This window comes from Oryctolagus cuniculus, chromosome 9, assembly GCF_964237555.1.
Source record: "Oryctolagus cuniculus chromosome 9, mOryCun1.1, whole genome shotgun sequence".
Classification (NCBI taxonomy): Eukaryota; Metazoa; Chordata; class Mammalia; order Lagomorpha; family Leporidae; genus Oryctolagus; species Oryctolagus cuniculus.
In genome coordinates, this window is record NC_091440.1 from 25,374,032 (window position 1) to 25,393,783 (window position 19,752).

The 19,752-nt window shown below is 39.0% G+C and overlaps 1 long non-coding RNA gene across 1 annotated transcript in view; it reads left to right on the forward strand.

Annotated features, from left to right (window-relative positions):
* LOC103349096 (uncharacterized) overlaps positions 1–19,752 on the forward strand; it is a 374,077-nt gene that overhangs the window by 320,416 nt on the left and 33,909 nt on the right. Inside the window, exons 7-8 of the long non-coding RNA XR_011378685.1 lie at positions 15,777–15,866; positions 17,975–18,041. This is a non-coding gene — a long non-coding RNA (uncharacterized lncRNA). The remainder of the gene's footprint in view (positions 1–15,776; positions 15,867–17,974; positions 18,042–19,752) is intronic.

Sequence of the window (19,752 nt, forward strand, 5' to 3'; positions counted from 1 at the left end):
AATAGAATAGCAAATCTTTATATATTGTATATTGACATTCATTAAATAATCATAAGAAATATAAGGTGGAGGGACCATCAGTAGATGTTAATATAATTATCAAAAGGAACATGATGATATTGACTCTGATCTGTGTAAGGCATGAACATTTTCCTTTTTACTAGAGACAATTAGCTTACTTTTTTACTTTTTGAATCAATTCAACTTTAATTTTTGTTCCCCCCAAATTATTTCTCTCTATAGACAAATGTGTTTTGTGTTATTAAGTTTATTCAATTAATATGTTATTAATAACTGTTTAAACACTGTCAGAGCAATATATATTATATGCTTTAAATACTTATATATGTATATTAAATATATTTTGTATATTACATATTTTTAAAATACCAATATCATTTTCATAAAAAAGCTTGAATTACATTTCTTCTTTCTTTAATTACAAAAATACATTGTGTACACTATGTATACTTTTAGTAAAATCTTAATGTATAAGTGTGTGTGTGTGTGTGTATGTGTGTGTGTGTTTTCTTATCAAGACTGCATTTATGGCAGTAGAGGATGAAGTTAATAAGTGCAGTTTAATTTTAAGGATATTTATTAGTATTTTACCTTTCTTCTTGAATAACTTAATATTGTTCAACATTTCATATTCTTATAATCTTTCAAAACTATTTGTATAAAGGTGTTACTGCATTTTAAAAACTTCACCATATTTGTACTTATGCTCTAATGTTTATACACACAGTCTATTTTTCCTTCCTTCCTCCTTCTTTCATACTTCCTTCCTTTTTCTTCCATTATCTCCTTTATTGCTTTTCTTTCTAGTGGAAATAACACCACACATCTGTACTCTCTGTCGCTCCCCCTCTTCACGGAGGAACGACACAGGACCCTGCGCTGTTCTTTTGTCTGCTCGGCCCTCCCCGGGTTTGCTGCTGGTTCTTCCCGGGTTGGCTACCGTCCCTTCCACCTCCGTGGAAGGGCAGTTCCCCCTGGCCACATTCCCCACTTCCGCAGGGGAGCGGCACACCGCCGGCCGGCTCTCTCGGGGGCTGCACAGGTGTTCCCCTTAGATGTTCCCCTTAGATGTTCCTCGTGCATGCCGTCTCTCTCCTCCTATATAGTCCTCTTCCACCAATCCCAACTCGGCTGCCCACACGCCGAGCACGCTGCTCTCCTCCAATCAGGAGCAAGTCCTACAGTTTATTGGCTGAACTGGAGGCAGCTGTGTAGAAGCTGTTTTCTTCTCTCCCAGCGCCATATTGTGGGAGAGCAGATGCATAGAATAAGTCTTAATTCCAGTAACTTAGTCTAGTCTGAGTTGCTCCCCACACTCTCAAATTCTGGAAACACCTTTGTGGAGGGTGGGATCAGTGACTAGGTCATGAATATTCTAGGACTGACCATTTTTCAGGGATTCTAGCTGAAAAATCACACCTTTGCTCTTTTGGAAATATCATGAAGGAGTGTAGGAAAGATTGGTATTGAGCCAGAGAAGTAAGCATTGCTAAATGACATATCAGTCTGTGAGACCGACTTCCATAAATTTGTTCTCAGTTCAAACACTCTGTTCTTGAAAACTTCAAATCCACCCAAAAAGATATCTATGATCTTGAGTGCTCTATTTCTCTTTCTCTCTCTCTCACCATACCATGGATGTATTAGTGTACCATTAAGGACTGACTACATTTAAACACCATGATAGCCATGAGCCCCAAAATGACTTGGTCAAAAAAAAGTTTTATCAAAAATGGGATCTTAAAAAAAAATCTTTGGAAAGGTCATTTGTAACAATCTCTCACTTTTCAGACTGCATGTCCTTTGTGTGTGAAAGCATTTTTCCCTAGCAGATGAGCCAAAACCGATATCTGACGTGAAGTAAAAACCGCTTGCTCAGTGCTATTGCCTCCAAAGCCTTTTTGGATGAACATCAAGACCTTTTAGGGATTGCAAATATTTTATTGAATGGAGAGTGTAATTTCAGTTCTTAGCCCTACCAAACCTGAAATTCAAATGATCAATACCATCTTATATGCTTTCTAATGCTCTTAACTCTGGAAAAACAGAGACATTTCATAGAAACAATGTGGAAGTTTTTTGTCTATGTAAACTATGAGCATAATAAAACTCTTAATACATTTTTATATTTGGAGCCAATTTTGAGTACTCTATCACAGCAGACACTTGAATAATTTTCTTTGTCCTTTTCTCTCTTTTTTTTTAATTTTCTCTACAGGACATTTTATTTTTGTAGTGTATAACCAAAGCATTTCTATAAGGAAAACATAAGCCTGATGCATATGCCTTCCAAAGCTACTTTTGTGGAAATGGAGGAGAAATAGATGGTGAGGGGCTGGTGCTGTGGCGTAGCAGGTTAAAGCCCTGGCCTGAAGCTCTGGCATCCCATATGGGCGCCGGTCCTGGCTGCTCCTCTTCCAATCTAGCTCTCTGCTATGGTCTGGGATAGCAGTGGAAGATGGTCCAAGTCCTTGGGCCTCTGCACCTGCATAGGAGATCTGGAAGAAGCTCTTGGCCCTGGCTTCAGATCGGCACAGCTCCGGCAGTTGCAGCCAATTAGGGAGTGAACCATCAAATGGTTCTCTCTTTCTCTCTCTCTGCCTCTCCTCTCTCTGTCTAACTCTGACTTTCAAATAAATAAATATTTTTTTAAAAAAAGAGAAATAGATGATGTGAAAGAAAATATAAATCTGCTGAGTACTTAGAGATGCAAAAACCCTTTATGGAGGATGTCATAATGAGAGGAGAATGAAGCACAAGTGACTTTGGGAGGCGTGTTGGATGTGGAAGGGAGGTAGTATCAGACACAGAAACAACAAAAAGGTACTTCCTGAGGAGATGGGGCATGGCCGTGGGTGTGCAAATGCGATGCTAGTCTGAAGGGCAGTTATTACACAGGAAACACAGACTATAATAAGAGATTGTACGCTATCGTGATGCTACACATCTTGTTCTCTTCTTGAGTCTCAGGCAGTAAAATCCTATGTGTCAGCCAGTGGTTCTGAATAGAGTAACGATGGATCCAGTCACCTTCATTCCAACTCGTCTGCAAAATGAGGTGACTTAAGGGAAACACTGCTTTAGAGGCAAGTTTTTAGATCTGAGCTCAGCATTCATTTTAAACTTTCCCTATGGGAAAAACTAGTATTAAAATAGTGGAATTTACTCTAATATAAATGTTTCCAGTTTAGAGGCTACCTGAAATCCAGGTTGTTTAACTCAAAATTTCATAACCAGATTTCCATTTTTTGTTAGTTCCAGTCCCCTGTCGCTCCCCCTCTTCGTGGAGCAACAACACCAAACCCTGCCTAGGCTTCATATCCGAGTCACGGCACCATTATGTCGCTCCCCCTCTTCGTGGAGGAATGACACAGGACCCTGCGCTGTTCTTTTGTCTGCTCGGCCCTCCCAAGGTTTGCTGCTGGTTCTTCCCGGGTTGGCTACCGTCCCTTCCACCTCCGTGGAAGGGCGGTTCCCCCTGGCCACTTTCCCCACTTCCGCGGGGGAGCGGCACACCGCCGGCCGGCTCTCTTGGGGGCTGCACAGGTGTTCCTCTTAGATGTTCCCTGGTGCATGTTGTCTCTCTCCTCCTTTATAGTCCTCTTCCACCAATCCCAACTCTGCTACCCACACGCCAAGTACGCTGCTCTCCTCCAATCAGGAGCAGGTCCTGCTGTTTATTGGTTGAACTGGAGGCAGCTGTGTAGAAGCTGTTTCCTCCTCTCCCAGCGCCATATTGTGGGAAAGCAGATGCGTAGAATAAGTCTTAATTCCAGTAACTTAGTCTAGTCCGAGTTGCTCCCCACAGATCCCCCTTTCTTTTTATTTTTGGCGTTGATACGCGCCTGTCTTCGGTGCCCCGCGGCACACACTCTGCTCTGCTTGCTAGAGTTGCCCACAGGTGCTTACAAGCCCTACCAATCAGGCAAACCGAATCCGGGTCCTCTCTTCGCCATGTTGTGAGGAAGTTTTTAGGCGCTGATGCGTGCCTGTGTTCGGTGCCCTGCAGCGCATGCTCTGCTCTGCTAGAACTGCCTGCAGGTGCTTACAAGCCCTACCAATCAGGCAAACCGAATCCAAGCCTTCTCATTGCCGTATGGTGGGGAGACTTATTGCTGTTGATAACATGCCTGTCTTCGGTGACCTGCAGCGGGTAAGCTGCTAGCCGCCAGCAGGTGCTTATTGTCTTACTAATCTGGCAGACGGAATCCAAGCCCTCTCATTGCCATGTTGTGGGGAGGCCTTATTTTTCTCTATTTCTCTATCTCCGGGCATTCCTATTTCTCCCATTTTACTTCTATCTGCCAGCATTCCTATTTCTCTCATTTTATTTCTAAACTTCTGTTTCTCTTATCCCTGCGGCATCCCGGCGCCCGCCCCGAGGCTGCTTCTCGGCACCTCGCCCCGCGGCGGTTTCCCGGCTCCGCGCGCTCCGCGGTCTCCGCGCCCTTTGCACCCACACCATGGCCTTTGCGCTAGCCCCACGTTTCCTACTACTTGCGCCTCGGGCGCTCTCCCCGTTAGTGCCCCGCGTGCTCTCTCTGCGCCGGCGGCTTCCGCGAGTCACACAGCCTAGCTCACGTTTCCGCCACCGGTATTCAGTCTAAGTTCCCTGGGCTAACCTGGCGAAATCAACCTAGCTTACGTCTGCGCCTTTCGGTTTGGCTTCCCGTCTTTTGCTCCCCGGGCTAATCTGACGGATTCCAACCTGGCTTACACGTCCGCCTCTAGTTTTAGCTTTTCGCCTTTTGCTCCCCGGGCTGACTTGAAGAATCCCAAGCTGGCTTACGTCTCCGCCTCAGCCTGCCCCTGCAGCTTCATTCTCCCTAACATATTTTTCTCTACCCGGTATGTTTCCTAACCTTTCTTCCAACAATATTCCCCTCTCATTTCTCCTGGCCTCTCCCCACAGTCCGTATCCGAGTCTAAGTTTCTTCTAGGTTTCACTTTCGCTTTTAATCTCCTAGCTTCCCCGCCATAGTCTGTATCCGAGTCTAAGTTTCTTCCAGCTTTCACTTTCGCTTTCAATCCTAACGTCCAATCCTAACTTCTTTCCCACAGTCCATATCCGAGTCTATGCCTAGGCTTTCGATAGCTTCTTCCGGCACCTTTTCCATCCGGCTTTTCCCTAGGCTCTTTGCTAGTCTCTCCGGTATTTTCCCACTTCTTTCCATTTCTTTCCTCCTAGGTTTCCTATCCGAGTCACAGCACCATTATGTCGCTCCCCCTCTTCGTGGAGGAATGACACAGGACCCTGCGCTGTTCTTTTGTCTGCTCGGCCCTCCCAGGGTTTGCTGCTGGTTCTTCCCGGGTTGGCTACCGTCCCTTCCACCTCCGTGGAAGGGCGGTTCCCCCTGGCCACTTTCCCCACTTCCGCGGGGGAGCGGCACACTGCCGGCCGGCTCTCTTGGGGGCTGCACAGGTGTTCCTCTTAGATGTTCCCTGGTGCATGTTGTCTCTCTCCTCCTTTATAGTCCTCTTCCACCAATCCCAACTCTGCTACCCACACGCCAAGTACGCTGCTCTCCTCCAATCAGGAGCAGGTCCTGCTGTTTATTGGTTGAACTGGAGGCAGCTGTGTAGAAGCTGTTTCCTCCTCTCCCAGCACCATATTGTGAGAAAGCAGATGCGTAGAATAAGTCTTAATTCCAGTAACTTAGTCTAGTCCGAGTTGCTCCCTACAGTCCCCATCATCAGTTTTGCATAGTACTTGCAAAATAGTGACCCTCAATCATTCCTGAAAATTCAGCTCCTGAGATTGTCTCACAGTTTTTGTCTCTCTTTTATAATTTTTTCTTAGAATAAACAGTTCCAGGATCTCCATTTTCCGAAGTGCTAAAAATTTGTTTCTTAAAGAAAGACTGTCCTGGAAGAGGAATGCTTCAGGAAATGGTTGGAAATGTTTGAACATTTCCTCAATTCTGTTTCTGTTGTTCTTTTCTTCCTTCGTTTCTGATGGTTTTGGTGGTAAGGGCTTAGCACTCTTTTGTTGGTTTGGGGTGTAATGCAATGGAAGTCACCAAAAGGAAAACAGTGATTCCAGAAAGGATATATTAATAGTATGTGCTGGTTTTTTGAAAAGCTTGGGGGTAAACTTGAGAGTAGGTCACAACATTTTGTGAGGCAAGGAAGTAGTTATGGAGAGATCTGAGTGTCAGTTGGTGGTCTGTGCTCCCTGATGGAAATGAAAACAAATAAAAGGAACCTTTGTACATCTATTATTATGTCAAAGATCAGAATTAGTCATCTACTTGATCAGTAAAATAAAAGTTATAATCATGGCTTCTGCTTCTGCAAATAATGAATTTTTCAATGAATATAAATAATAATAAGCAGATCTTATTACTGAGGAGCAAACCTTAATAAGATGAAGCATTACAAATTCATATTAAGTGTATAGCTGATTTGCAAAAGTACATGTCTTTTGTTTAGTACAATAGTCTCTAAAAAATGTTCAGATGAGCATTAAGGGTTTTGGGGAACTAGACCTATTTTATCAGAAGGAGAATGTTGCTGAGTATCTGGACAGGGTCTTCTTACACTCAAATTGTTCTGTGTATGGAAGTAGGTACCAACTACTTGGCTTTTCATAGATGCTATCCCCTAAGGCAAGGTTAAAAAAAAAAAGAGCAAATATATAGCAGGTGTTACTTATCACACAGCAGAGCCTGTGACCTTAAACAACCTCTTTATCTTTTTTTTTTTTAAACAGAGACAAGCTTTTGAAAAGAACTATACTAGAAACTATCTACATGTTTGGTTTCTACCAATAATAACACTGAAAATGTTTATAGGGATGGCATGTGGCATGAAAATATTGGCTAATTTTTATGGCAGCATTTTGAATGCAGAGCCTGTCTCTCTACTATCTACTACTTCCATTTGTATGAAAATTTGCTGAAACTATTATCTATTACAGAATATCACTAGCGTTATTTAATAAGGGGTGTTCCTACTGAGCTGCAACATAAAATGTTTTGCTTCATGAAGCAAGTTCACATTCAGAATCAAACTCATTAAAGATTTCAAGAGTGTATGCGATAACAAACTGGCGAAGGAGAAATTGCCGGGTTTTACAGTTTGGAAAATTAGGGAGCAAGAATGATTGATGTAAGTCCCCATGGCCTTTAAAGATAAAACTAGGTTTGCATAAAACTAGGGTTATGCTAGTGGGTAGAGGTATAGTGAATGCTATTACGAAGACAGGTGAATAGAAAAAGATATACAGCTCAATATCACAATGCCATAACAGAAGTTCTGAAAGCAGTTAACTATTTTGTGGCTAAGATAACTCATTTTCAAGAGCAACTTTAGAGATCCTTGGGGGCTATTTTTAATAGAAAGAATAAATTATATTTTATTCTGGAGTGGTATAATTTGGGTTGTGACTTTACATATAAGAAATGTACATAATAAGAAAAATGTAATATTTTATGCTTTCAAAATATATTCATTGTATGCAGAACCAATCCTCGTTTGTATGATAGACACAGGGACACACAAAGGTGAGACATAGCCTTGAGAAATCACAAACCCAGAGCATGATATTCCATCCTAAATATTCAACACAGACAGTCCTAGAATTAAAGCCTTTCTCTAGGAAGTTGTGAACTGAAGTTATTGAAAACTGACATCCTTGTAGTCTCTTACATACTTCTTTGTCTAACATGTGAAACAGCTAGGGACATAACACAATGAAAGGGTGGGAATGGTCACAAATCCACATAAGCTATTCAAACAAAATGTTGAATAAACCCTTAGGAAAAAGGATACAGTTGGTATTAGTCAAACCTTTCCCAACCCCTTCTCCTTCCAGTTCCTCATCATTGGTCAAAATGCTCAAATGGGCTGTGTCCTACAAAACTGAAGTGACTGGTATTGGAGCCCTAAGGATAATTCTTGGACACTGGTTCAGATGCTGCCAGACATGACAGTGAGTTGCTCATTTAAAGGTGAAGATCATGTTAGTCAACTCCCCTAGGCCATGGCTTATGGTCTATTACTCTAGTGGTATTTTCCCCATATCTTCTGCAATAAATAGGGACACATGCTTACTATAATATAGCTTCTCTTAAGTCATCCTTGAATCCATTAAAATCATTGAGGACTACAAAAGCTTATTTAAATGGAGATTTTTTTCAACCAATATTTACCAAACTCAAAGAATTGTCACCTCTCTGTTGTATCATGCGACCATGTTGTATCATGCAGTTGTGTTCTGGTGAAGCACATTCACAGCAAAAATTACTTTATTATTGTTTTTAAAATAATATAATATATACGAAAGAATTAATACCTATATGGTCAAGTTGATATTTTACATATTATCTCTTTTTATTTTTCAGTATTCTCAATTAAATATAAATTTCCAAATTTCTGAAATTAGATATATGCCTCAGAGGCAATGACATCTTACTTATTAAAATTAGCAATTTTGTTCGAATTATATCAACTTTAAAAACTTTGATATATCAGGCACATTGCTTTGTGGTCTTGTTTTTAATCTTTTCCTCATTTTCCATTCCATTACAGATCTCCTAAATACACACACACACACATACTCATATATATTAAGAGAAACATTGTGTTCTCAAATATTTGTAAATTTCACTTCCATTTAAAAATTCTTTTACAAGTATTTTTAAGAATTATACATTTCAGCCGGCGCCGTGGCTCAATAGGCTAATCCTCCGCCTTGCGGCGCCGGCACACCGGGTTCTAGTCCCGGTCAGGGTGCCGGATTCTGTCCCGGTTGCCCCTCTTCCAGGCCAGCTCTCTGCTATGGCCAGGGAGTGCAGTGGAGGATGGCCCAGGTGCTTGGGCCCTGCACCCCATGGGAGACCAGGAAAAGCACCTGGATCCTGGCTCCTGCCATCGGATCAGCGCGGTGCGCCGGCTGCAGCGGCGGCCATTGGAGGGTGAACCAACGGCAAAAAGGAAGACCTTTCTCTCTGTCTCTCTCTCACACTGTCCACTCTGCCTGTCAAAAAAAAAAAAAAAAAAAAAAAAAAAAAAAAAAAAAAAAAAAAAAGAATTATACATTTCAAATAACTGCACTGTATTTTTTGCCACTTTAATATAATCAGTCATGTTGATATTATATTTGGTATTTACAATTTTTCATTTTACATAGTCTGATATACATGAATTTAGGTATACAAATTTATTTTTTTTGAAACTAAGTATTTGAAAGAATGTCACAGAAATACATCTGGCTTTTGAATGGTTTATATATGATATTACTATAAGTGATAGACATTGTTCCCTGGTTCCAGCCCATGATAGTCCATTGAATTAGAGTATCTACTGAGAACCTGGAAGCTAAAAGACAACCATATATTTAGTGAGGAAAGAAAAATATTGATATGAGTTACGATGTGCATGGCCGGACTTTTAAGAATGATGCCAAATGTCTAGTAATTTTACCACTGGAGGAAATAATAAATGTTTATTACAAATCATGACTCAGTAGGCAGTCAAAACACAACATGATTTTGTATGGATGGATTTTAAACCTTTCTCAAAATCTGATTTTTTACACTAATACCAGAAAGAGTGTGTATCAGAAAATGCCACTTAATTATTGTCTCTCATACTTGGTTTTACATTATTGTAAGGAATATAAAATGGGATTGTATTTTTGTATTAGTGTGGATGTCATTGTTTAAAGCTCATTTCATTCCATGACAAAGAACAATAATACTATCTACTACTGTGGATATTGAAAGATGAAGCTCCTGTATGGCTCTGCTTACAAAGATGAAAACGATACTAACTATCAATGCGATGATATTAGAAGGTGGGGCTTTGGAACTTGATTAGGACTGGAGGGTGGAGCCCTTAGGTAAGATAATAATGCCTTTTTAAACAGGTCATGAGTCCGGTGGGAATACTGCAAGAAGGTAGACCCTTACCAGAAGCCAAATCCATTAATGCCCTGATCTTAGACTTCCATCCTCCAAAACCATGACAAATTAATTGTTATTGTTTGTAAATAACACAGTTGTAGTTTTTATGTCTGTTTGCTATAGTAGTCTGAAAGGGCTAACATTATTTTATTACAATTCTGTGGAATGTGAAATCAGGCATCCTTAAATCACTTACGTAGTTCCATAGTTATATTGTTTTCATCCATTTTAATGCTTAATAACTTCTTTAGATGATCTATGGTATATTATTCCAGTATGCAAGACAATTGGTTTTTATGACTTCCTTAGGTTATAACTCTCCTGAATATTATGTAAGGAAGATGATTTTAATTTTTTTCATACATGCTAAGCAACTTGTTTCTTATAATCAAAAACAGAATTAAATAAAAAATAGTGTATGAAGTGGTAATGACAAACCCCACAATACATGATCCAAATTAAAGCAGTTGAATGATCTGAACACTTAATGCACCTATTTGCATCCATTTTGGTTTTTGAATCCCATATGCTTTATAAATATATTATTACTCATAAAAGCAATAAATCTTACACCATAAAACGTTAAGTTGCTGCACCAAAGGATTTCAGTAGAATTTCACTTTAGAAAATAGTGCTTCCATGCATATGTACATAGTTTTTCTGCTCCAAAATTTTTATTCTTAGAGACTGAATATAATTCAAATGTGTATATTAAAGAATGATGGAATATGTTTCCTTAAGAAAATTATTCATGCTGATGACTCTTAAAAATTAAAGAGCAGGGGCCAGCACTGTGACACAGTAGATTAATGCCCTGGCCTGAAGAGCCGGCATCCCACATGGGCACCGATCAAAACCTGGCTGCTCTACTTCCGATCCAGCTCTCTGTTATGGCCTGGGAAAGCAGTAGAAGATGGCCCACACTCACGTGGGAGACCTGGAAGGATCTCCTGGCTCCTGGCTTTGGATCGGCTATCTGGGGAGTGAACCAGTGGATGGAAGACCTCTCACTCTCTCTGTGTAACTCTGACTTTCAAATAAATAAGTAAATCTTTAAAAAAAATTAAAGAACAAAGAAATATTGATTGGCATCGTTGAGCGCGATTAAGTTGAGCAGGCAATTAATGTATGTTTACATTAATTAATGCATGTATAGACAGCCAAGTATGCATACAAGTGACATTCCTCAAGAATGGGGGTTTAATGAAATGTACACATTTAGTCCAATAGCCAATACAATACCATTTTCATTTTATGAGCATAGTAAAAGAAAGCAAACATTTTGGAGAATACCAAAGGTTTATCACTTCTTGAAAATCAGACATGACATACTAGAGACAGGATTTAACTGTATCTTGAAAATTGATGTTGGGATGTTTGAAGTCCTTTAGGCATGAAATGAAGATATACCACTCTGCCTCTAGTTACAAACATGGACCCATTCACTGAGCGAGGGTTTATTTTTCTGTTATTCCTTATGGGAGACAAATATGTGTTCCCCAAGTGACCTCAAGAAACGGGTGCCCAACTTGACATAAATGTTACATAATAAGAAAGGATAAATTGTTGTTTATATTATTAGTAATCCTCTGCAATTCAAAAAACTTATTTGGCATTAATATTGAATATTTATTAATTTATGCTAACTTTGTAAATCCCTGTGGGATAAGCGAGACAACTTTAGATAATGCTGTGAAATGGACAAGGCCAGTTTTAAAGATGAGAATACTGAAGTCATCAGGCCTAAATCCAAATAACCCTGGAGAACAGTATTGGGAATTCAATCTAGGTATTTTGAACTCTAGCTTAATTTCTCCTTTTACTGTAGCATCTGCCTCTTTCAAATAGGTTTAGCATTTGGATACATTATTCTGTTATTAAAGCAGCTCACCTCCCATCTTTTATATGGGGTAGAAAATAGGTTTAAGTCTCTCCAGGGGAGCTCTTAACCTGGAAAGAAAGGAAATGCATCACAGGTGAAAGACAGCAGAACAATGTGACCTGCTGTTAATTTGCTGTGGTATTCATTTGGGTGGAATTTGACATTTCTGGGTAGATGTATATTTGTGATTGATATTTCATTCGTTAAAGCACAGCCTTTAAAACAGCTGTGAAATGTCAAGTTATTAATTTACACATTGCAAAATGTAGTGGTAGGGAACCGATTTACATCTTTCCAAATTCAACCCCAGGGATACTTGGCTTTTGAGATCAGCACATCATAAAGAAGATTATCCCAATCAGCATAACTCTAAAAATTGCTTTCTGACTTTCAGCTGTGCATTTGGGCAATGGAATAAGAAACATGGTCATGTCTAGACACAGGGAAACATCAGCAAGAGTTCCACTTGCTAGGGTAGTGGGAGAACATTTTCTCCCCCACTATATATTGTTTTTGTGTTGTTTATATAAATTAAGGGGGAGAGGTGTTACGGGATTGATATTCAGTGGATGCCTATTTAAAACAGTCAAACTATTTCTTGAAAGAAGATCTTCATTTTTAAATAACATGTGAAGCTATTCTACAAAATGTCCTTTCAAAAGTTTTCACTGATTTTTTTTTTCTAGGCACAGTGATAAACATGAAAATAAGTAATATTATTAAGTCTTGCCATAGGCATGCATTTTCATGGTATATGAAACACTCTCATGGTAAGGATTTTGAATGCAAATCCATAATTTGGAAAATGCACTAGATGTTAAACAACTTTTTTTTAAAATATTTATTTATTTATTTGAAAGGCAAAGTTACACAGAGAGAGGAGAGGTAGAGAGACAGAGAGGTCTTCCATCTGCTGATTCACTCCCCAGTTGGCTGCAATGGCCTGAGCTGCACCTATCAGAAGCCAGGAGCCAGGAGCTTCTTCCAGGTCTCGCACATGGGTGCAGGGTCCCAAGGACTTGGGCCATCTTCTGCTGCTTTCCCAGGCCATAGCAGAGAGCTAGATTGGAAGTGGAGCAGCCGAGTCTCGCACCTGCGCCCATATGGGATGCCGGTGCTTCTGGCCAGGTTGTTAACCCACTGTGCCACAGTGCAGGCCCCGAGGTTAAACAACTTTTAAAAGCTCTCCTCACTGCTTTTTATAGGGGGTTATGTTAACTGGGACATTAATTTCATATTACATAAAATATTTAAATGAGTTTTTACATTGATTCATTAGTATAAAAATATTAAAACAAAGTTTTTATTTTTTATTAATAATATCACTTGCTACAAGCCTGACTTGGGCATTTCATGGGTTAAGGAAACACAATACTTGTTCAGAAAAATATTTATCTAACTCAAATATTCTAGTTGCTCATTGAACACATTGAAGCTCCATGGGTATATGCGCAATGTGTCCGGTGCGTAACAAATCTTCCCAGCCAAATAAATCAATTTATTGGGATTCCGCTCCCGGGCAGGGTTCCCAGTCCCAACAGAGCGGGGGCCGGGGAAGTTGTGCGTCAGAGGTTGGGAGGGCTCATTTTATAGATACAGGGTGTGGGGGCTAAAGGTTGAGGCAGGTCTGATCCTCATTCGTTGACCTTTAGGCCCACACAGGGGTCTTGGCAAGGACTTTTCATTCCTGGAAGTGCATGTAGGGACTCTCCATTCCCAGAAGTGTAGGCCTTCTCCCCATGCAGGTCCCGAAGCTGCCAATATGAAGTGTTATAGAGAAGCTGAACATTTAGAAATATTCGGTTTTTAATCTGTGCTACTTGAAAGACGTTGAATATCATAAGTATTGCAAATGATCTCCTGATTAAGTTGGGTGAATAAATGAAATGAAGGAATATAAGAGAAATACGCATTAGTAATAGCACAGATTTGACAACTAAAGACTACACATGTGTACTTTAGAACCTTTGATTTTTCCTAGATCTGTTTTCTTTGGAAATGTGACCATGTCTTCACATGGCACTGAAATTTATAATATATTTATAAAACAATTATGGTTGAGGGCTGGCACCACGGCTCAACAGGCTATCCTCCACCTAGTGGCGCTGGCACACCAGGTTCTAGTCCCGGTCGGGGCGCCGGATTCTGTCCCGGTTGCCCCTCTTCCAGGCCAGCTCTCTGATATGGCCCGGGAGTGCAGTGGAGGATGGCCCAAGTCCTTGGGCCCTGCACCCTCATGGGAGACCAGGAGAAGCACCTGGCTCCTGGCTTCAGATCAGCGCAGTACGCCAGCTGGCTGCAGCGCGCCAGCTGCGGCGGCCATTGGAGGGTGAACCAACGGCAAAGGAAGACCTTTCTCTCTGTCTCTCTCTCACTGTCCACTCTGCCTGTCAAAAAAAAAAAAAAAATTATGGTTGAGCACACTGAAACTTGTTTGAAAATAATTAGCTAGAAATTTAAATAATTAATAAAAGAAAAATGGTTCAAAATCAGAGTTAGACTGACATCCTTACACTAGCCCTAGATCTGTCACCACTATCATATCCAAGAAAAAGATCAGATGTTTTGTTATGTCTTTACATGTAGTGTCCTGAAAACGTATGAAACAGCAACATATAGCATACTTCTTAAAACCCTTGACCAAAAGTAGTAAAACTATTTAACAAGTCAACGGAAAGCATTTATTTTACAGAACATTTACCAACTGAAGAATCTATAAAATCATTGGGTTAAAAACATTTACCCAAGTTATAGATTTTAAAACATGTTTGTCTTTTTGTATGAAAAGTATTAATATTGGCTAAAGTTATACTTAGAAATATGTATTCTTTTTTACTCTTACATAGTTCTGTTAATGAATAATTAACTTTATCAAGCAAAAATTATACATGTTTATGTGTTATCATTTGATGTTTCTATACATGGATACATTGTATTATGGCCAAAAAGAGTAAACTTATCTGTGCTCTCAAATATTTTTCATTTTGTCCCAGTGAAAATATTCAAAATTTTTAAGTTTTAGAAAAATTTTCATTATCCATAGTTACCTTATCATGCAACAGAACATCAGAGTTTCTTACTCTTAATTATGTCTTAGTACCATTAAGTGAGTTGTCTGCAATATCCCTGCAACCTTATTACTGTCTCTAGTCTCTAGTCACCATCATTACACTCTCAAATTCCATGGGGTCAACTTTTATAGATTTCATACACATGAGTGAGAAAGTACCACGTACCATTACCAAGTACCAAATTGGTTACTTTTCTACAATCTTTAAATTACCTATATGTGAACTGTTACTTTATTTTGGAGAAATGCAAAACACTATGCAAGCATTGTGATTTCCTTAATGTTGCAGAGTAGCAAGTGCATGGGTAACACTGAATGTATGCTGTCCAAATATATTCTTTTTTTCTTAATTTTTTTAAAAATTTTCATTTGAGAGGTAGAGTTACAGAGAGAGCAGGAGAGACACAGAGAAAGTTTCCTTCCACAGATTCATTCCCCAAATGACCACAATGGCCGGCACTGGGCCAATCAGAAGCCAGGAGCTAGGCGCTTCTTTGGGGCCTCCCACAGGGGTGTAGGGAACCTAAGCACTTGGGCCACCTTCTGCTGCCTTCCCAGGCCATAGCAGAGAGCTGAATTGGAAGAAGAGCAATTGGGACTTGAACCTGCACCCACATGGGATACTGGGGCAACAGGCAAAGACGTAGCCCACTACACTACAACACCAGCCCTGAATGTATCCTACACCAGAAGAGCTGAGAATCAACATGCTCTATCACCATTGTGTTTATGAATAGATTTGCCCATTGTGTGGTAAAATGTTCATGTTTACTTCACTTTACAGACGTTACTGTATTGTTCAGTTGTGGTAGTCTCCCTCACTTCTAGCTGGAAAGAAAAAAAAAAAGCTAAAAAAAAGCAACTTCATTTATTCTCTTGTTCTTCTTATCTATAGGGTTTGAAATAATGAATCCAATAAATCACCACCTATCAAGCACTGATGTTGGCTGGCATGAAGCAGCTGATGCATTAGCAGAGATAACAGGCAGGTGTATACATTTTTTTTTTTTTATATTTTTAACCTACAGATTTGTAGGCAGGAAAAAAAACCTAAAAATTTCCAGGAATAATGTTAGTTCTCATGTTGGTAGTTCTAGCTATTCACTGAAATAATGATACTATTTTAATATTTCACATTTTCTTATTCAACTTTTGTAAAAACATATTAAAATCCTTTTTATCACAAGTGGTACAGATACAAGAATGTATAAAAAATATATGGGGGAAATATAGCAATAAATTAAAAAAAACATAATTTCATGGATAACTAATGTTTTTCATTATTTTTGTGTTTCATTTTCTTGAAACATCAGTGCCTCAAGAATTAAACAAATATAAGAAAATTCTGTATATAATGTATTAATTAAAGGTGTACTTTCTGCTATGTACTTACGGCTTTACCTATTTTAAATAATTTAGATCCAAGCAATCTATGAGTTATTTATAAAATATTTTCCACATATATTGTATTTCTCTTGCCTTTTTACTTGAATAAATCTCACTTTGCATTAAGTTGGGGTCAAGTAATGTAGCTTGGAACCAAGTATTCTCTCAAGAATCAAACAGTTGACTCAGATACCACAAAAACAAGAAACATTAATACAAATTTAAATAAAATTGTTAGATAAATTTAATAAGCTTTCAGAATTAAAGATCTATATAGGAAACATTTAATAAGGATTCTGCTTTTTGTATATGCAATAAAAAACAAAGTAATATCAAACAATGCTGTTTAAATAGCAAGAAAAGCAACAAATACCCAGGATAGACTTTGCTATGTATACTTAAGATGTGAGCTGGCAAGTAAAGAATGAAGTTGACAGTACAGCATATGAAACTTATGGGATACAGCTAAAGCAATGTTAACAGTAAAGTTTATAACAGCTGGTGCCTACATCAAGAAATTAGAAAGGCACCAAATAAATGAGCTATCAATGCATCTCAAAGAGTTAGAAAAACAATAGCAAAACAAACCAAAAACTAATAGGAGAAAATAAATAATTAAAATTAGAGAAGAAATAAACAAAATGGATACCCCCCAAAAATAAACAATACAAAAGATCATTGAAATGAAAGCTGGGTTTTTGAAAAAATAAATAAAACTAACACACCATTGGCCTAATTAAACAAAAAAAAAAAAAAAAGAAAAAAGGGAGAAGACACAAATCAATAAATTTAGAGATGAAAAAGGTAATGTAACAACAGATATCACAGAAAAAAAATCAGAAATTACTACAAAGACCTGTTTGCCAACTAATTGAGAAAAAACATGCTATGCCACAAAAAGAAGGAATTAAAGAAAATCCAAATAGAAGGACAGATGTCCCATGCTTACAACTGGTGAGAGTTGGTATTATTACAATGTCACAAATTGATCTATGGGTTAATTTTAATTATAATAAAAATCTCAGCATGTTTACTATGAATATTAATGAATAACTTCTAAGATTATTTTGAAATATAAAAAGGCAAAAAATAGCAAAGACGATTGTGAAAGATGATGCTATACATCTATAATGTCTTCTCTGCCCTTATATTTAGTTGTGTATGTATTTGTGTATATAATTTTTAATTGAAATAAATAATAATAGTATTGGTTCACACACAGAAAAATAAACCAGCCTATAATATATATAAAAGTATATGTAATGACCACTCTTCTTTAAATACAAAAAAAAAAAAATACAGGCCAAATAATCTCTGCTACCACAAAAGATTGGATTTATAAATCAAGTCACAAAAATCTTGTAATACTACCAAGTACATCTCTCTTTTCTTCTTCATGGTCTGAAGAACAAAAGCAAACTACTGAGTTTGTTACCGACTAGTCTGTTCAAGCAGGTAAGTAATGACTGCCTTAAGAAAGCCAGCTGCAGTTGCAGTGTGATCTGGACCTCCCGGTCAGCATGACTGCAGGTTTACATTTGTTATAACAAAATGTAAAGGGTGAGTGAATAGCTACAAGCGTGATATGCATTGGCTACAGGTTGAGTGGGTTTCCCACTGTCATGAAACACCCGAATCTCATAACATAATACTTCGCCTCTTTCAGATCTTAACCAAATAATGTTTTGTGGCTTCTTCATTGTACAGAATGCCTTCCTCATGATAAAGTCAGTCCATCAAGCAAGATAACCAAGGAATGGTGCTGACATCCAAGGTACCCTGTTATCACACCTGCTACCCGCCGCAGCGCCTGGATCAGCTGACTGCCTTCCCTTTCAGCCTCCTTAATCCCACACTGTCATCATTACGCAGGATGGCCTTTTATTTTCTTTTAAGATTTATTTATTTATTTATTTGAAAGTCAGAGTTACGTAGAGAGAGAAGGAGAAGCAGAGAGAGAGAGAGAGAGAGGAAACAAGGTCCTCCATCTGCTGGTTCACTCCCCAATTGGCCACAATGGCTGGAGCTGTGATGACCCAAAGCCAGGAGCTTCTTCTGGGTCTCCCACACAGGTGCAGGGGCCCAAGGAGTTGGTCCATCCTTTACTGCTTTCTCAGGCCATAGCAGATACCTGGATTGGAAGTGGAGCAGCCGGGATTCGAACCAGTGCTTGTATGGGATGCCGGCACTTCAGGCAGCGGCTTTACCCCCTATGCCACAGCACGGACTCCAGGATGGTCGCTCATGAGATAGAAGTCTGCTTTGCCCTCATCTATCAATTAATATTCTTCCTTTACCCTCAAGCCTTGTCCTCCTTATTTTTAATTCAGCAACAGGGACAGGAACCAGTTTTCAGCAACAATCAAACTCTTACAGAAAGCTAAGTTTTACTGGTAATGGCAAGGACGCAGGTCATCAACAGTCTCAAGAAAGCCTTAGATAAAGATTGCATATAGAGAATGACTCCCCTGGCCTTTCCCCCTACATCAAAGCTATTTTATCTGTTATAGACTAATAAACTTTCCTGAGAGATTCTGTGGCGTTACAGCCACAGCAAAAGGGTGTTTGGTCATATCCACTGTATATTGGTTTTCTTTTTTTTTAAGGTTTATTTATCTATTTGAAATTCAGAGTTACACAGAGAGAGGAGAAGTGGAGAGAGGTCTTCCATCCGATGGTTCACTCCCCAGTAGGCTGCAACGACCGGACCTGTGCCGGTCCAAAACCAGGATTCAGGAGCTTCTTCCCAGTCTCCCACGCAGGTGCAGGAGCCCAAGGACTTGAGCCATGTTTTACTGCTTTCCCAGGCCGTAGAAGAGAGCTGGATCGGAAGTGGAGCAGCTGGGACTAGAAATGGCACCCATATGGAATGCTGGCGCTTCAGGCCAGGGCGTTAACCCGCTGTGCCACAGCACTGGCCCCCACCGTATATTGTTGATTATGTTATTTTTCCGCGGAACCATGCCTCATTAACACAGGAATTATGGATTTATCATTTATATACAATTCTTAATCAGGCTAATCCATTTTAGGTCATTTCATAGTCAAGCATTGTTTTCCCAGGAGGTTTATTAGCTTATTGGCTCAGAAGTTCATTTATCATGTCAATAGCTGAATATGTCAGGTAGATTCCCTTCTTTTCTTACCATTAGAGGGCTGATTGTGATATCAGGAGAAGAATGTATTACAAATCAGTAGTTATGACTCCTTTCTACTTATGCCAAGAAGAAAAAAATATTTACCAAAAGTACCCTAAAATATCATGGTGTTCAATTTGAAAATTCAGGATTTAAAGTTTAAAGTTTAGAATACTAGTTTATGGAATACATTAAATTTGGTATTAAATTTGGGAATGTTAAATCATTTAATATTAGATTAAATGATTATATTTTATGAATGCTAATTTTTCCTATAAAGTTTAAGATATTTGATATAGAAATAATGGAATTTCTAGAGACCTAGTGCCATACCTACCATGACTAGAA